We start from the raw sequence: 7,805 nt of genomic DNA, 5'->3' as shown, positions 1-7,805 counted from the left end.
AGAGAGGCAGACAGACAGACCGAGATAGATAGAAAGTGTGAAAGTGTGTGTGTGTGTGTGTGTGTAATCTGGTGCTAGATCACCTGCAATTTGGGCAAAGGGCAGGTGTATGTGAACACGTTGGGGTTGATTTACTAAAGGGTTAGTGAATGTTCACATATTAAAGTGAATCTGTGGTCATGCTGACTTCCCAGGAGAGAAAGCCAGACTGTGCAAGAGAATGAAAAAAATTATAAAAAAGAGGATTTGCTCTTTACATGATTTGATGATGGACCAGCTCACAGCTTCACTTTATTCATTTTGCAAATTGAACTTTCTCTACTGCCATAGAAAATCAACCCCAATAGCAAATGTCCATCTACAGTAAAATGATGAACAAGCACACTATCTGGTTTGATATTAAAACAAGTCTACTGACATTACTATCAAACAGTTAGACATTGGTATCAAAAGTGAGACACTTCAAATAAATACAGTAACTAAAAAAACATAATCTATAATTACGACATTGCATTTAAAAAAAACAAACAAACAAACTTTTTATTATATACAGCCTTATATGTCAATGTGGCATGAGACTATGGCATCAGCTGAAACCAGAGATACAAAGAACATAAACTACAATGTATAGATCATAGGAAGTAGGAAGGTTGTCATGAATAGAGCAAGCTCAATAAATAAACAGGTGTTATCACAAAAAACTATTACAGCTCATACTAGACCATATACATGCAGCTTAATACTGCATCAGAAGATAACCCGGGAGGGAAAAAGGATGGGGGAGGGGGGAACACATAAGGGAGTACAAAATAAATCCAACATGAAAGGGTAGCTAACATATTAAGGGAATTGAATTAGCTATCCAGGGGCTTGAGATGACAACTCTGGGCTAAACTGAGAGCTATCCCCTAAGTCCCAAATTGTTGTAAATTGAGGTAAAAAATAATTCACCAGGGCAGTGAGATATTCCATGCTGCATATCTCAGCTATAGTATGCAGTAATTTGGAATGAGTTGGGTATAACCATAGGTATAACCCACTTGGCAACTAGCAGGACAAATGCAATCAGCTTCTTAGCATGTTTGGAGATACCTGGACAGGTGCACCCAATAAATTGTGAACTGGGTCTACAGGGAGAACAGTCCCAAAGAGGCTTTGAAGAAGGGACTGGACCAAAGCCCAGAAGGGTTAAATAAGAGTGCATTCCCAAAATAGTAGTGGGTGACAACATCTTGATGGCATCTCCAACACAGCTGTGAGATGGACGGGTTGTGATTATGGATAACCTCTGGGGTTTTGTACCAGAAGGGTAAGATTGTATAAGCTATCTCTCTCTGCACCACGCATCTCGAGGCCTTAGAAATAGAGTCCCATATTATTTTCTATTTCAGGAGAGAAAGAGGGCATTGTAGCATATGTCACCATTTATGCATATAGGAAGGACAGGACACAGTGAGCAAGGTGGCTTCATGGAAGATTTTATAAATTGATAATATTAGTTGTAGTTGATTTGAGCCTTAGGCACATACAAGACATTAAAGACAGTAGGTTTATCCCAAGCTAGGGAAGGAGACTTAGAGAAGAAATAATGTTTAATTTGAAGATATGAAAAAAAATTGTTTAGGGACTTAAAATTTGCTTTAGATCTAAGCAAAAGAATACAGTTTGCAAGATAGGATGTACTATATGGCTAAGCTGAAAAATACCTGCTTGTGACTATGGATACATTTAAAGAGGAGAGCATGGGGAAGAGAGAAAGCATTTCTGAGAGCTTGTTATGCAAATAGAGTAAACAGCATCAGAGTTAAGCATAAGCCCCATAATTGAATAATAGATGTACTGAGGTTTGACCAAAGCATGGAACAGGTATGCACAGGGCAGAGAATACTCATTTAAATTTCTGACCATCTATTGGATGCATATCAAGCTGCTCATGAGGTAACTGCCCTGAGGTGAGTGGCGTAATAATACTTAAAAATATCTGGAGCTCCTAAGCCTCCTTGGGATGGAAGGGAAACTACCAAAAAGCTGGTGATGCGGTGTGATTTGTTATGCAAAATAAAGTTTAGAAAGGATCTCTGAAGGGCTTTGAGCTGAGCCATCAGGATAGAAACTGGTAAAGTCTCAAAAAGGCAGAGACGTGTGGAAAATATAGACATCTTTAAGGGAATATGAACACTAATGGTAGGGAAAGTTCTACTGTAAGGTGGTAAGTGGGGAGGATATGGAGAGGTAGAGCTTCTGTTTTGGTTGTAATGACCTAATAGCCCGCAAGTGAACTAAAGCACATCAGTAGGTCAAGAAGATTGGGAAGAGACACATGTGGATTGGTCAGAGTGAGAACGAATGGCTTCAGCAAGAGGTTCTAAACATAAAATAAAAAGTAAAAGGGCTAGGGGGCAACCTTGCCGGTGCCATTGCTCAGGGAGAATGATTGCAACAGAATAGAAGACAGCTGAGAGGGTGCTTGCTTCGGCAGCACATATACTAAAATTGGAACGATACAGAGAAGATTAGCATGGCCCCTGCGCAAGGATGACATGCAAATTTTTGAAGCGTTCCATATTTCTTTGCAGATTAAAGGATTTCTTGGCACTGGTCTAAAGACGTGGCTGGAAATAGACTCTAAGATATGGCATACCATTACTAATCCCATTAGACTGAAAAAGGGAATCTCCTGGTTCTATCAATTTCTACATCATGATAATGACCTATCCACGCTAAGTTGTGTAGGAAAGTGGGAAAGGGATCTTCAAAGATCCTTCACACGAGATGAATGGGAGAATGCCATGGGTAGCAATTTGAGCATTACTAACTGTACCAGCCACTGGGAATGTTCCCTAAAATTACTGCATCGAAGTTACTTTACCCCATATAAGTTATCTAAAATGTACACCAATGTTTCTCCACTGTGTTGGAGGAATTGTGGCGGTGAAGGAAACATTCTCCATATTATGTGGAAGTGTCCTTGCCTACAGCTGTTTTGGCAAGAGGTCTTTGCTCTTATTTCCAGGGTATCGGGCACAACATCCATTCCAACACCGGGCTTAGCCCTACTTAATATCACTTTGAACCTTTTCCCGGGTAATTATAGAACCATAATAGGTCATATCCTTATTGCCGCTAGACTGGCTATTACCACTAAATGGAAATCAACCAATATTCCTTCTATTTTAGAAGTGAATCACAGAGTACAGACACATTATGTATGTGAGAGAGCCTTAGCAGTTATCCATCAATCTATGGGAAAATTTGAAACAAAGTAATCCCGATGGAACGAGAAATTTTCGTCAAACAACAGAATTGTTTAGAATTGAGTGAGAGACGGTCCTAGATATTAAGATGCGAGCTCTGTTATCTTCTCCCCCTTAGGGTTGCTTTGGTTCACACTTTCTTCTTTTTTCTCTTACCTCCTGGTACCTTATTTGTTTGGTTCTTCTCCTTTCCTTCTTGTTTGTTATACTAATATCCTCAAGAGGTTTGGTACAGATGGGCCCGTACATCTGGATTTACTATGATTAATGTTAAGTGAACTACTATGCAAGTACAATATGTTATATGTGTAACCATTTGGATTGGAAATGTAACCTCCATCTATTGCAATTTACAGTTGATGTATATTTTGTTCATGGCCAGTGGCCTTCCTATATCTGCTATAGAAACATTAAGACTGTATTTGGGATGTAGTGTTGAGCAAGGTATGTGTGTACCCAATTTCTAACCTGGACCTTGTATTTTTGTACTTTTATACAAAATTCTAATAAAAAAGATATGAAAAGAAGACAGCTGAGAGGAAGGTCAGGAATACGGGGCACAAAGTGCCTCAATAAAGGAGCCAGCAAATTCACAGAGGGAAAGTGTGGCAAACATAAATGGCCACATAAGTCTATCAAAAGTTTTCTAAGCATCTAGGCTCAAAAGAAAGATCAGGTGTTTAGTCTTATTTACTAAGTCAATGAGGTCAATTGTACATCTAGTGTTATCACCAACATGTCTGTTAGGGAAAACTCCAGCTTGGTCTTTATGTATAAGTTTGGGAAGTTTTCTAGTGAGTCTGTTAACTAGGATTTTAGTAAATGTTTTTTAAATTAGAGTTAGGTACAGCAATAGGTCTGTAATTTATCTCTGCTCTTGGTATGACCTTAATATGGGCATGTAAAAATTAAGGGTGGGGAACCCTTCATCAGGGAGGAAAATAAGACAAGTAAATGTGGTCCTAGAGTTGGGGGGAAGGTCTTGTAGTAGCAGTATGGCAGTCTGTCCAGTCCTGGGGACCTTTGGGATGTAGGTTCTTAACTACTTCAGCTAACACTCTGGGGGTGATAATGGCATTCAATGAAAAAAGATGAGATGTAGATAGCTTAGGCAGATATAAAAAAGGAGTCAAATTTTTCTTGCGAAAAAAGATATTGAGCCGCAGAGTTTAAACAGTTGTATAATTTATGGTAAAACCCACCAAATACCTTAAACAGAGCATGAGGGCGATAAGTGCGGGGTCCCATCTGGTTGCATAAGAAAACCAGGGAAAGAGTGAAATTGGTGAAGTTTGAGGTTATTTACCAGCATCCTGTGGGATTTATTTGAATATGCTTAACATTTTTGTTGGCCCATAAGAAGGATTTGGCGATTTTACTCATATCAAGAGTTTTAATATGGATTCATAGAGAAATCACAGTGCATAAGCTAGCCACCATAGGGAAAGAAAATAATATTTTTTCTGCTTTTCACAACTGATCAGAGAAGAGAAGACTTTTGAAGGGCAGTTTTTTTCTTCAGGAGAGAACCAGTGGAAATACATTGGCCTCTAAAAAAGCTTTGTGTGCTTCCCATAGGGTGGAGACTTGTGACACCAAATTCTCATTTAATTAAAAAAAAAGACAAATATTGTGTCAATTGGTCCCTAATAACCAAATAATGTATGAAAGATTAATTGAAGCTCCAATGACAGGTCTTACGGGAAGAGGCAAAAAGCTAGATCTAATTGAACACATGCATGATCCGACCAAGTTATAGGGTTGATTTCAGAAGCAACTGTAGGTGCCAGCAATGGAGACATCACAAAGAAATTATCCAATCTGGAGTATAGTTTATGAGAATCTGAGAAAAATATAAATTGTTTGTGAGTAGGATGTTAATCCTCCATATGTCTGATTAGTTTAAGGAAGAGAGTAGACAATCGATTGACCTTAGCCGAAGTGGTAGATTGCAATAACAGATGTCTATCTTTCACAAGAGACATGGTCATGTTAAAATCACCTCCTACAATCATAAAAGGTTGTGAGAATTTTTCCATCTTTGCAAAGACCTCAGTAAAGAATTGAACCTGACCTGAATTAGGGGCATATATATTAGCCAGAGTGAGAGAACATGTCATGTAATTACAGTTCAGGAAGATAAACCTACCGTGGGGGTCCAGATAAGAGTATTTGAACCTTAAAGGAAGAGAACATTTGATCAGGATCATCACACCTGCCTTCCCAGTGGGATTAGATCAGTTTGGATGCAATGCAGCCAAAATAGAGAAGAGCCAGAAAGCTCAGAGGATACAGTCATGTTGGATGTTTTAAGAAAGAAGGTCATTGAGGTGTGGAGAGTGACGTTTGCTATTTCTGCCACACAGAGGTCCAGATCTTGCTTGGAGCAACTTATGGTCTCAGTGTTGAAAGTAGAGGTAGCAGATCTTCCTCTGGGAGATGCAGGAGGCCCAGGTGGCACAGAAAAGTTTCACTTTCCTGGAGATCACACATGGAATACTGTACCCCATCTCAAGATATGGATAGACGAAAAGGGAAGCCCCAGCGATAATTGACTCGGTGATTTGTCAGATGGGTAATTACAGGGCTGAGACTTCAGCGTTTAGCCAGAGTATTAGGTGATAAGTCACTGTAGATCTGTATCTTGTTTCCTTTAAAATCCAGCCTTGTTTTGTTGCAGGTAGCCACGGTGAGGGCTTCTTTGCTGTCATATTAATGGAAGCGTACTATGATATTCCTAGGATTGGCTCGTGTAGGGGTTTAAGTGCCAGAGATCTGTGGGCCCTGTCCATGCGCCAATCTATATCAGGAATAATAGGAGCCAAGGTGTTGGAAAGACCCAAAAGATACGGTCAAAAAGTTTCTGGTACTCTATGAATTTTCAGGTTTTGACACCACTTTCTGTTTTTATGATCCTAGTCTGCATCTGGAGCTGGAAGACCATGTGTTTTAAGGCTGCATTGACTTCCTTCAGGGCATGAACTTACTGCACAAGTTCATCAAATTTTGTTTCAAGGGTGTCAGTGAGTTCCCCCAAATGAACAATCTCACCTCTCAATTCTTGGGCAATTTTCCCCATTTCTCAGGTGCTATTATGTGTTAAATTTTGTAGCAGGGCATGCAGCTTCAGGTCCAGAACCTCTACAGTCAGTGGGGTGGTTGGCTCAGCAAGGCAGCATAGGATGATCCTACCCCCCCCCCCCCACTGCGAGAGGATCCATGGGGTCCAGTGGATCATCCTGCATACTGGAAGCAGGGGGAGGTAGGCCTAAGCAGGAAGTGATCCAGCATTGAATCAGGCTGCGATTCAGTGGGAGGAGGAGAGGCTGGTTTCTGGTGCCCAGTCTTACCCATGGGATGCCCAGTAGGAGCAGGAACAAAGATCTCTCCTCCTTCAACTTTTCCAATCCTAGGTCCACTGATGGCTGCGTGAACCCTAGGAAACATGGCTGAAACACACATGGGGGAACCAACACTCACGTGGGTGTGTAGAAGTGATCAGGTGGCTGCACAGCCATCAGCGCTTCCATCTGACAGCTAACTGTTGATTTGTCAGATTTAAACACACTCTCACAGTAGTAGTGTACCAACTAATTTACATAACTATAACAACCCATATCTGCTTTTACATGTCAAGTAAGTGATCTTTTATAGAGAATTATTGAAAATGTGTGTACTATTCTGTTATCACTAAGTGTGCCTGAAAGTGTGCTTATACGTGAAATATGCCAAGATGATTGAACCTGCCACGTTATGCAAATTATTGAAAGCCAGCATAATAATATACCTACAATAAAAATGTACTTTTCCAAAAGACGTTTTGTACCTCTTAAAGGCATAGTACTCCTTAACAGGAAAACAGAATCCAAATAACTTGTCTACTGACATTTTAAAAATTTAAACTATTTGCATTTAAAAGAGTGATGTGGATAGAAGTGCTAGATGTTTATAACTCATGAGACTGTTCTTTCTTAATCAAAAAGGACCTGAACTGTGAAAGCTGCTTCCCAAAAAAGAAAAACAGAGGATAGAGGACTAGTCACTAGTATTCCCTGGGGTTTCCCTACAGCTGATCTTTTCCCAGTTACTAACTTTCCATGCTTCTTCACCAGGGATGATTTACTAAAACTGGAGCTTGAAAATCTGGTGTAGTTCTGTACAAGAACCAATCATCTTTCAGGTTTTTTTTAATCAAAGCTAAATTGAAAAAGCTGAAGTTAGAAGCCGATTGACTATCATGCACAGCTGCACCAGATTTTGCACTTTCCAGTTCTAGTAAATCAACCTCAAGGTGTCTCTGCGTGGAGATTGCCTTCTAGGCAAAATAGCTGGGATTTGCTTCTTTATGTCAGAGCTGGCCTTCTTATGACTGGTGATTTTATGACTGTCGGGGGATGCATCATGAAAGGTAAAGGAAGCATAGATCCGCAGAATAAATGAAACAGAAGCAGATATATTTTTGCACTGCAGCTGTAAATCCAACAAGAATGACAGTGAACAGTAGTAATATCACTAAATATCACAATAAATCTCATAGGACTAGCAGTCAGC

The 7,805-nt window shown here is 39.9% G+C and overlaps 1 non-coding gene across 1 annotated transcript; it reads left to right on the top strand.

The window, feature by feature from the left end:
* Nucleotides 1–2,463: 2,463 nt before the first annotated feature.
* On the top strand, nucleotides 2,464–2,570 carry LOC149461565 (U6 spliceosomal RNA). The gene has a single exon (XR_016312831.1). It is a non-coding gene; the product is annotated as a U6 spliceosomal RNA (small nuclear RNA).
* Nucleotides 2,571–7,805: the final 5,235 nt, after the last annotated feature.

This window comes from Staurois parvus, unplaced genomic scaffold, assembly GCF_062004578.1.
Source record: "Staurois parvus isolate SC_StPar_1 unplaced genomic scaffold, SC_StPar_1.0 ptg000198l, whole genome shotgun sequence".
NCBI classification, from domain to species: Eukaryota; Metazoa; Chordata; class Amphibia; order Anura; family Ranidae; genus Staurois; species Staurois parvus.
The sequence above is the reverse complement of the archived record's forward strand: the minus strand, read 5'-3'. Positions and strand labels throughout refer to the sequence as shown.